Below are 11,324 nucleotides of genomic sequence, written 5' to 3' on the forward strand. Positions count from 1 at the left end.
TGCCAGCACAGAGGCCGATGTGGGGCTCGAACTCGCAGACCGTGAGATCATGACCTGAGCCGAAGTCAGACGCTTCACTGACTGAGCCACCCAGGCGCCCCCCTTTACACTGTGATCTTATATCAGTAAGAGCACCGTTTGGTTCTACCACTTTCTTAGAAATGGACAAGTGAGTTTTGATAGTGCCTGAATTTGCCCAGTTTCAAGCAAGGAGAAGAATCTGGTTGAAGGTTTCAACAAACGCTCTTGGAATTGGGATAATGGAAATGTGCCTGAGGTATCCCTTTGTCTGCTTTGACTGCAGCGTCTTCAGAGGAAGAGGCCCAGGCAACAGCTTTGGCCATGATCCTGGTCTCCCTCAAAACACAGCTGATAGGGGACTGGTGGGGCCATCTGGTCTCATCCTCTTGGGCCGAGCTCAGAAAGAGGAGTTGCCCTAATCACATTATTAGTCTTCCTGGACAGGCTGTAGTAACAAAAGGGGCTGAGAAGTGCCTTCTGATTTAACTTGTTCCAAGGCCAATTTTGATGGGTGGGTCAAGTTCAATCACGTTTGGATATTGACCAACCTAATCTATTCGCCCTTGGTGGTCGTCAGTCGGGCCCCCATACCTTCACAGGGCATTCTAGACTGCACTTCCTCCCACTTCCCTCATGAAGCCCACAGACCCTGATTCTTTCCCTTCCTTTCTTTCTCCGTACCTTCTACCAATCCCTGACCTGTATCTTCCGTAGTCCAGACTCCAGTATTGGCGGAGCTCAGTGGGACCTAAGTTAAGGCTAACTTCTAGCTCTGTCTTTGGGATTTGCTGGGAGTAAGGTAAAGAAAGTATTGCCATAATTATTTCTGATTAATATTTTTACACCTAACAAAGTCTCAAAGGGATTGTGGTCTAGGGGAGGGGCACCTTCCCGATGACCTTGCCCAGCAATTAAATCGGCTTGTTAGTTGGAGGCCCAGGATGGCCGAGGACAGCTGGAGAACTCTTCTTTGCAAGCAGCTCTGGTTAACATCAACCGGGAAAGCTCTCTGTAAACACATGAATAATTGATCGTCCAGCGCTCACATAGCTACTGAGGATCTGAGCCTGTATGACTCATTTGCAAGCCATTCCTGTCGTCTGGATGCCATAACATTGGAGGAATGATGATCGTTTCTTGGAGATTCTTCTGTGGCCAGAGTTGCCAAGACCAAGGCTGTAATGGTTTGTTATGATGACCTTTGTTATTCCATTAGGCTCAATTGCTTTAAAAAATGATGTGTGCATACTTTAGGAACGTTTTTACCCTTTACGTTGACCTGACATCATAGTTTATATTACAAAATGTATTAATGACAGAGGAGTGTTTTCATGTCCCAAGGACAAATTTTAACAACCATAATCTGCCCTTAGTCACCATAAATATAAATGTATTGGTCAAACAGATCTCGTTAATGTGGCCAAGATAAATGCAAGTCTATATTTTAAGGCAGTTGAAGTTCTAGAGAATATTTGGAGCTTTTTGTGGGGCTAAGAGATCTTGTGTATGTGCTATCAAAAGGCTGAGAAAATTAACATGTTTCCCCCCTCTGGTTTTCTCTTTGGACCGATATAACGTCTTGGGATGTCAAGTAAGATTGTTCACATAGTTTCTGGACTCCATTAATGCCTGATGGGGTGAAGCTTAGTTCTTAAAGCTGTATTCTTTTCATTGTGCTCACAGTGCTTTTGAAAAGAAACAACGTATTTCAAGTCTTTAAAAAAAATTTTTTTTTCTAAATGTTTATTTATTTTTGAGAGAGAGACAGAGGGTGAGCAGGGGAGGGGCAGAGGGAGAGGGAGAGGGAGACACAGAATCTGTGGTAGGCTCCAGGCTCTGAGCTGTCAGCACAGAGCCCGACGTGGGGCTCGAACTTACAGACCATGAGGATCATGACCTGAGCTGAAGCCAGACGCTTAACCAACTGAGCCACCCAGGTACCCCTAAAGATTTCAAGTCTTAGCGATGTGTTATTCAACGACATTTTCCTGTATTACACTGTGCCTTCAAGTTTTAATTATATTAGTGCCCCCTGCCCCACCATCTTGCTTCCTGTAGGAGGAGCCCCTTTTCAACAGATGTGAGGCTGACATTTTGCATCATTTTAGTTGACAACATCTATACACTGGCAGACGACCTTCTGGGCGCGGGCTGTAGGACTGGTCGAACGCTTCGTCTTCCTCTCTGTGACGCCACACTCAGAAGTGTTGGCCTTTGCTGGTGGTGTCCACATTTTAAGCTTCTCAGGCAGAAAATAAACCCTTGTTTAGAATCCTTTTTAATCGCGTTCTTATTTTGGACCATGAAAACGTGTTTAATACATAATGTCTCAAATGCTACACTCTGAGAGAGCACACTGTTTACAGGGCTGAGTTCATCTCCCCTGGATATGGTAAACACGGAGCCACAATTGAATTCTGTGTGGATTATGGTCACCTGGCAATGACCGAGGAGTACTTCAGATAAAACCATTTCCCCTTCTTCCCTTAGAAGAATCTTCTCTTCTGAATCTGCTGTAGTCCTTGTTAGCACCACACAATGGGCTTTTGAATCACGATTTTGCCTGGTTAACCTCCCTGGGATTGGGGATTGAATTCTTTTCTTTCTTTCTTTCTTTCTTCTTTCCTTTCCTTCCTTCCTTCCTTCTTTCTTTCCTTCCCTCTTCCTTTCTTTTCTTTCTTTCTTTCTTTCTTTCTTTCTTTCTTTCTTTCTTTTCTTTCGGTTTATTTTTATGTATTGTGAGAGAGAGATAGAAAGCAGGGGAGGGGCAGAAACAGAGAGAGGGACACAGAAACCCAAGCAGGCTCTGCATTGTCAGCACAGAGCCCAACTTGGGGTTCGAACTCACAAAAAACATGAAGTCATGACGAGCCGAAGTCAAGAGTTGGATGCTTAACTGACTGAGCCACCCAGGCACCCCGTGGGACTGAATTATTTTCTCAATTTCGTGGTGTGGAGATAGTTCTGTGATAACCTCCTGTGTGGCTTAAACCATTGATTCATTTAGAAAGTGAGGCACGGGTACCCATGTTGATAGCAACACTATTCACAATAGCCAATGGGTGGAAACCACCCAAGGGTCTGCCGATGGCCAAATGGGTAAATAAAATGTAGTGTATGTCCAGAGTGGAATGTTATGCAGCCTTAAAAAGGAAGGAAGTTCTGACAGGTGTCACAGCATGGACGAAGCTGGAAGACATTATGCTAAGTGAAATAAGTCACCAAGCCAGTCACCCAAGGGCCCAAACTGCACGATTCCAGTTGTAAGAGGTAGCTAGCGTCTCGGAAGCAGACAGTAGGACGGTGGCTTCCAGGAAGCAGGGGAGGGGGTGGGGGTAGGGACAGAGATTCAGTTTTGCAGGAGGAAAGAGTTCTGGGGATGGGAGTGGTGGTCGTTGTATAGTTGTGTGAACATACTTCATACCACTGAACTGTATACCTCACAGTGGCTAAGAGAGTACATTTTAAGTTATGTGTATTGTGCCACAGTAAAAAAAAAAAAAAGAGTAATAGAAAAATTTGAGCTCATCACAGAGTTGGAGCTGATTTAATCCAAACTGAAAGGCCTCTTTTCTGGAAACAGCCCAATGCTAGCCACTGAGGACCCCCCACCCTCATCCAGAACATCAGAACTCCCCTCGCTGAGAATAAGGAGAATAAGAAATTGACACATAATGGCTTTAACCTCAGTCTTGATGGAGGGTGACATAATTTAACTTTAGACTTTACTTTTTTGTCTTAATTTCTTTGGAGCTTAACTTGCAAGGGGATTTAATTTTGAGCTTCAGACTCTCTGGTAATATATATATGTGTATATATATATATATTTAAAGGTTTATTTATTTTTGAGAGAGAGAGAGGGAGCATGCGCGCAAGTGAGCGGGGGAGGGTCAGGGAGAGAGGGAGACACGGAATCCGAAACAGGCTCCAGGCTCTGAGCTGTCAGCACAGAGCCCGATGCAGGGCTTGAACCCACAAGCTGTGAGATCATGACCTAAGCTTAAGTCGGACACTTAATGGACTGAGCCACCCAGCACCCCATAATTTAATATTTTGAGAGAAGTTCAAATGCAGAACATCTTATTGTTGGCATTTTATTTTGGGGGTGCCTTCATGATGTCATTGGATTAAACTGCATCATTTCTAATAGGTTACGTTGGTCGAGGAGGCTGAAGATAAACTGAGATGGAAAATAGAAGAGAATCTATATTTTCTGTCTTGACTACAGAAAGGCCTTGAAGAACACAATGTCCTGTATTGACCCATCTCAGAATCTTATGGGGCAAAAACCCACACTGCTTGCCCAGGAAGATCTATGATGGAGCTGTGGCTGGTGTTAGGGGTGCTGAAGGGTACTGTCCCACTTCTGGATGGCCAGAGGCATTGTGGGTAGACACGGTGGGTCCAAAGAACAAAAAAATGGAAGAATTTCAGGGCAGAGGTGGCAACCTCCCTGTAATAAACTGCTTCAGTATTACAATCACACTTACCCTTAATGTACCCCAAGGAAAGGATGTTAATTAGTCTTTGCCTCTCTCTGCCTCCTCACATCCTCTTAGGAGAGATCTGATTGGGGAACCTGGGAGCCGCAGTTGAGCTCTGCCCCCCGCCCCCCTTCCACCTTTCTTCTTGGGCTCTGCTCATCTTCAAGGTGCGGGGTCCCAGGTGTCTTTGGGCCAGGTGGTGAGCTTGGCAGAAAAGCCCTGCCCTTATTGGAAGAAACCCTGTAGCTTTGTCTAGTGCTGCCTGAGGCTGGATGGATGAATTCAACCCCGGGATCCAGTGGGAGAAACTCCATTGCTTCTATAATTCTGAAGCACGTCCTTGCCAAGCGAACTTTTATCAGTAATAAAACAGACACTGTGATCTAAAACGAGAGGATTTTTAAAAATCTAACCCATGTCCACCTTCTCATTATGCCTTCACGTGTGTAGCATGTCATGAAGTCTGCAGAGCCCTGTCACCCGTACATGCTGTTTGACCTTCCGACGATCCAGGAAGGTCGGATGGATGTGAAAGCTTTCTGTGAGCTCCTTCGGTATTGTAGCCACACTTTCCCTACCCACGTCAGTCGTGTCTGTGAGGTTTGAAGACGTTAAGGGACTAGCCTCTGTTGTAGGCGAGTACAATTAGATTACTGGAATTAGATTATTAGGTTTATGGAAGTCGATGATTAGCTATGATTACTCACGCCTTCTGGCTTCTGGAAGTGTGCTGCTAAAGAATCAGTTGGCAAGAATTATTTCAAAGAGTGGTAGTATCTTCAACTGGAAACTGGTTTAATCCTATAATCAATCTCGTTTTGAAACGTTTGCTTATGACTTAATGAAGGGACCTTTAAGATCAGTGTATGTAAGTCGCAGCGTGTCTGTGACTCACGTGGGAACCCTGGGTCAAGTGGATATTCCTGGATCTGACATGTAGGTGTCCTGATGTGGGTCGGCAGTGGGACTTAGGAAGTCCCATTTTTATACAAACCCAACTGTCCTCAACTCTTACCTGATTTTCTGTAGACCAAGTTCTTACAATCCTCACCCTACTTTAGTGCTGATGTTCTCCTTAATGGTGGCTAAAGAAACATTGGAGTAACAGATCCCAGCTTTCTTTGAAACGTGGAACTCACTAAATACGTATAGTGCAACATGGACGCACACAGTTTGGATGATGGGTTTATACTCATCCAAACACACAGAGGCGCCTCCAGCCCTCAGGGGGCCAGAGTCCCCCTTCTGGAGGCAGTGGAGGACCATCTGTGCCCTGACAGAGAGTAGAGCTCTGAAGCCACCAAACCTATGACCCAAGCCTCCGAGCAGTTGAGTTCACTGCCATGTCATTAACTACTCCTGAATTAATTTGCCAGGAAGGGACAATGCTTGGGGTTTAAGAGCTGTTTACAAGTTGGGCAACAAACGCCATGTGCATGTGTGGGGGGTGGGAAGAAATGAGAAAGTATGCTTTGTAAGAATATTTGCTTCTTTTTTAAATCAATTGATGCCTTTCAGTGAATCAACACATAAGAAGGAGGACCAAAATGCTAATAACATAAAGAGTATGGGAGCCGGTGGTATGGGTTTAAAAAATGTTTAAACACAAGGTAAGGATGGGGCGCCTGGGTGGCTCAATCGGTTAAGCGTCCGACTTCAGCTCAGGTCGTGATCTCATGGTTTGTGAGCCCGAGCCCTGTGTCGGGCTCTGTGTTGACAGCTTAGAGCCTGGAGCCTGCTTGGGGTTCTGTGTCTCCCTCTCTCTCTGCCCCTTCCCCCCTCAAAAAAAAAAAAAAAAAAACTATAAAAAAAAAAAGACAAGGTAAGGATTAGTAATGGATGGGTAATTGCTACATTCTCGAAGGGCGCAGGGAGACGCTGTGTGCCTACTGGTTTTTCTCTTTCTACCTCCCAGCCAAGCTTTGGAGGAAACCCTTTCCATGTGAACTGGAAAAGATGAATTTCAAGCTTCATTGAGACCTCTAAAACCTTAAATCCTTCTTGAAAATAACCTGCCTCTCAGGAATTTTTGGTCCCCTCAAATTATAAAGCTTTTCCTTGGGCTGTGGAATGGCTGCATTATTAACTGTGATTACTTAAGTCTCTGAATAGAAGGATGTAATAAATCTGAAAGTATTTGTTCTGGTTTGTGACTAAGCAAAACTGTATAATATTAAATCAGATGTTGTTATAAACATATGAAATGGCACATTTTTTTCCAACTTGGGGCATTGTGGTACAAAGCTTCTGAGAACCTAAAAAAAAAAAAAAAAGAAAGAAATGTTTTTACATTCTTGGGTACTGAGACTGGTTTCTGCTGGGTTTTCTTCCTTCTGAGCATGAATGCTAAATACGAGTGCCTCTGTTTAGATCTCTGTGTTTTCCCAGTGAGTTAGCGAGGTTGAGTCGAGGTGTTCTTCCTTCTTTGCAAGCTCTTCTCTGGGGCAGAACTGGTGACCCAGATCGTGTGTGTGTGTGTGTGTGTGTGTGAGTCTGTTTGTGTGTCCGTGTGTGCCTGTTGGGTGGAGAAATGAATGCAGCCGAGTACCCTGGAATGTTCGGGTTGGAAGGGCTCTTAGGCACGAGCTAGATCACCAGCCTCCTCATTACCTAGGACATGTTTTCAAACTTAGGTTCAAATGCGTGTGGGAGAGAAAGCCATACGAATCTGGGGTGGGGAGGAATTTCGAAATCCAAGGCCAGGTTTCTAGGTTAGGCTCGGTGGCCTCTAGCTTTGTTAGGGAACAAGAGGCTTGTCAGCTACATGACGAAACTGCAGCCGTCCCTGGGGGTCATCCCCAGCCCTGGGCAATGACAGAGAATCGTGACCCTGGGGAAAGCTCCACGTTTGCCTCTGGACAGCGGTCATGCTGGCCTTCAGTTTCCACTGCAAAGTAGTGGTGCCCGTGTGTGGCATTCACCATCATGAGAAAAGAACCACAAAGAAGTCAACATACGGAGCGTTAAAAAGTCATCACAAGGGGCGCCTGGGTGGCTCAGTTGGTTACGCGTCCGACTTCGGCTCAGGTCATGATCTCACGGTCCGTGAGTTCGAGCCCCGCGTCGGGCTCCATGCTGTCAGCACAGAGTCGTCTTCGGACCCTCTGTCTCCCTCTCTCTCTGTCTGCCCCTCCCCTGCTCGTGCTCTGTCTCTCTCTCACAAAAATAAATAAACATTTAAAAAAGTTTTTCAGTTATTACAGTTTTTCTTGTGTTGGCACCTATGGGTAGTTTTTCTATTATTTTTCACAATTAGGATAATACATTTACATTAAAAATAGAACTATAGCCTCAGAATACTTGTGTACTTAATAATCACCTTTTACAAAGATGATTTAGGGTATTAATAGCGTTCTACAAATTATTTAGAGCTGCACTGTCCAGATGGTAGCCATTAGGGGCTATTGACATGTGGCTGGTCCAAACTGAGATACGTTGTACATGTAACGTACATACAGGATTTCTAAGACTTCGCAAAAATGAAGGAGTATAAGGTATCTCAGCAATCGTTCTTAAAATGATTACATGTTGAAGTGATAACAATTTGGATAAATTGGATTAAGCAAATTATTGGAATTCATTTCATCTGTTTCTTTTTTCTTTTTTAAATTAAAAAAAATTTATTTGTTTTGTAAAATACAATATTTTCTAATGTTTATCTATTTTTGAGAGAGACCGAGTGCGAGTGGGGGGGGGGGGCCCCCCCCGCCAACCAGGCACCCCCCCAGAGAGAGAATCACAGAATCCGGAGCAGGCCTCAGGCTCCGAGCTGTCAGCACAGAGACCGATGTGGGTCTCGAACTCACAAACCTCGAGATTGTGACCTGAGCCACAGTCGGATGTTTAACTGAATGAACCATCCAGATGCCCCTAATTTTTTTTTTTTTTGATGTTTACTTATTTTTGAGAGAGAGAGAGAGAGAGAGAGAGAGAGAGACAGAGCATGAGCGGGGGAGGGGCAGAGAGAGAGAGACACACACAGAATCCAAAGCAGGCTCCAGGCTCTGAGCTGTCAGCACAGAGCCTGATGCAGGGCTTGAACTCACAGACTGAGAGATCATGACCTGAGCCGAAGTCGGACGCCTAACCGACTGAGCCACCCAGGCGCCCCTCATCTGTTTCTTTTTAATGTGGCTACTAGAAAATCTATTTATTTATTTACTTATGTATTTATCCTTAAGTAATCTCTACACCCAACTTGGGGCGTGAACTTACAGCCCTGAGATCGAGAGTTGAATGCTCTACCGAGGGAGCCAGCCAAGCGCCCTGCTACTAGGAAATTTAAAATGACATATGTAGATGTTGCATGGAGGAGAGAAGGTTAGCATCCCCTTTGACAAGGATAGAAGAGGGGGCCTGCGCAGCACACATAGAGTTACAACACACTGCCACCTACTTGATGGCATCTAAACGTGGTTTTGAGAAAAGGAGAGTGACCCCTGAGTGGGTACCAGGTATCCTTTTGGGGTAACAAACATGTTCTGAATAAACAGTGGCGTTGGTTCCATAATAGCGTGAATGTCTTAAGTGTCACTAATGATGAATTTTATGCTCGGTGTATTTTACCAACATAAAAAAATCGCATATGTGTCTCCCGTTACACTTCTGTTTTCAACGTTTGCTTCAAGCGGAGAGGTGGGGGTGTGGCTTTGCTGAAAACAGCGTCTCTAGAAATAGAGAAAAAGGTGGAGAGAGGCAAGGACGGGCTGACGTCTGGTGGGAGCGGTTGGAATGCTTTTCTTCCGGGGCCCCTATCTCCTCATACTGCCTTCCTCTTATCTCACTCCACGTCCCTCCCCACTTGGCCTTCTGCCCGCTGCGGGGGGTTTCTCTCTGAGATGACTCTTTCCCTAAAATTCCTCACAGTTTATGTGGCGTTAAGGAGTTAGGAATCTTGATGGTTGCAAATAGAAGACAGCACCCAGCTCGGGCTCAGCCCCCGCCTCCCAGATACTGCTGATGAAGAGAAAAAATAAAATCTTTTCTGTGCACTTCTGGGATCCAGCTTCTTCAGAGGGAATCCCATGAGGCGAACTGAGTGTGGTGTTGGGAGCCGGGACAGTGGTTGAGGGGGGTGGGGGCTGGGGGTCGGGAGGAGGTGGGTGGTGGTGAGGTTGGGGCCTAATAAAGGGCTGTGGGACATACTCTGTTATGGGTCTGGTCGCTGATGATCTCAGTGTCTCCATCTTGTGAAACTCTGTGGGGCTTGGGGCTGGGGTACTTTTCCGAACGCCCCGAATGCACATCCATAAAAGGTTAAAAAGCCAACAACACATCACCCTGTGAGGTGCACGCCCTTTTGAGTGGAAAGCTGACAGCTCTGGAGAGGGTGAATGCACGTTTCGTGAGCATGGCCGCCAGGGACTTGGCTTGACAAGGGCCGTCGGCAGAGGCCCAGAGGAGGGGGCCTTTGGAGGTCCTTCCCCGGTCTAGAGACCTGTGAGTGACCTCAGAAAATTCACCTTGGTACTTTCAGGGCGCCTGGGTGGCGCGGTCGGTTGAGCGTCCGACTTCAGCCAGGTCACGATCTCGCGGTCCGGGAGTTCGAGCCCCGCGTCGGGCTCTGGGCTGATGGCTCGGAGCCTGGAGTCTGTTTCCGATTCTGTGTCTCCCTCTCTCTCTGCCCCTCCCCCGTTCATGCTCTGTCTCTCTCTGTCCCAAAAATAAATAAACGTTGAAAAAAAAATTAAAAAAAAAAAAAGAAAATTCACCTTGGTACTTTATCTCCTGTCTCTCCATCTGGGGGCTTCCAGGCCCTCAGAGACCAGGGCGGAGGGGTGTCAAGGGTGAGGTGTCGCTGACCCAAGAGGCGGGCTGAGCTGTTGGCGTAGGTGAGAACTCTGAGGACGGTCGCGCTCGGAGGGACAGTCCCGGGGTGAGCGGGGCCCTGGCTGCAGTATCACCCACGGAAATCCTGGGTGGTGGTAAATCCCGCCCTCAGCCAAGTCTGGAGAAGAGGTGCCGGGGAGCAGGGGGGGGGCGGGAGTTCTAATGGGGGAGCTCGTTAGCCAGATAGCGGCTGGGGAGAGGCACCGGGGACGTGGGTTGGAGGAGAATAAGCGGAAGCGGGGAAGGAAAAATAAATAAATGAGATAAGCAGCTTCATCTGCTTTCTCCCTTACTACTCTTTGATTCTGTGCTGGGGACTGGAATCCCCCCCACCCCCCCGCGGCGGCCGCCCCCCCATCTCCTCTCCTGGAGAAAACAGCCTGGAGACTGATTTTGCAAACCAGGCCCGGCTCCTCCCTCCTTGCCCTGCACCCACCCCGCCGCAGTGAACTTCCCGGGCTGGACGGGCTTCCCAGAGCCACCCCCCTCCCCGGGGCAGGGGCTTCACAAACTCGGACCCCGGCCCCCCACCTCTGAAGTGCAAAGAACACAAGGCTATACGCGCAGGGGGACCCCCTCCCCACTCTCCCCTGCACCAGGGACACCAAATGCTGGGGTCACCACGAAGTAGCCAGGTCAAGAGAGCTTAGTAACAAGGTCGTCTGCCTGTGGGGAGGTTTCCCTTGCGTTGGAGCACAGCCGGGAGTGGTCCGACTGGCCCCCTGCGGAAGCGCTCACGTCCAGGGGTCCGCCTGCCTGCTGGAACAGAAGGCTCCGGGTCCCAACATCATCATCGTCCGCTTTCCCTGGAAGAAACTCTGGCCCTCATGTGACAGGCAAGAGGGAACGGGCAAGTGGCTAGGAGAGCAGCCCGACCACGCTCCAGCTCTGGTTCCACTGAATGTGTGACCAGGGCTTTGCCGACCTCTGTGCAGACATCCATAGTAGAGGCATGATGTTGAGGGGAGGAACAGAGAGAGAAGGAGACGC

The 11,324-nt window shown here is 47.4% G+C and overlaps 1 non-coding gene across 1 annotated transcript; it reads left to right on the top strand.

Moving 5' to 3' along the window:
• The first annotated feature begins 8,804 nt into the window (after window positions 1-8,804).
• Window positions 8,805-8,925, top strand: LOC121020951 (U6atac minor spliceosomal RNA). The gene has a single exon (XR_005786378.1). It is a non-coding gene; the product is annotated as a U6atac minor spliceosomal RNA (small nuclear RNA).
• Window positions 8,926-11,324: the final 2,399 nt, after the last annotated feature.

The sequence above is a fragment of the Herpailurus yagouaroundi genome, unplaced genomic scaffold (genome assembly GCF_014898765.1).
Source record: "Herpailurus yagouaroundi ecotype Mexico unplaced genomic scaffold, PumYag 253, whole genome shotgun sequence".
Classification (NCBI taxonomy): domain Eukaryota; kingdom Metazoa; phylum Chordata; class Mammalia; order Carnivora; family Felidae; genus Herpailurus; species Herpailurus yagouaroundi.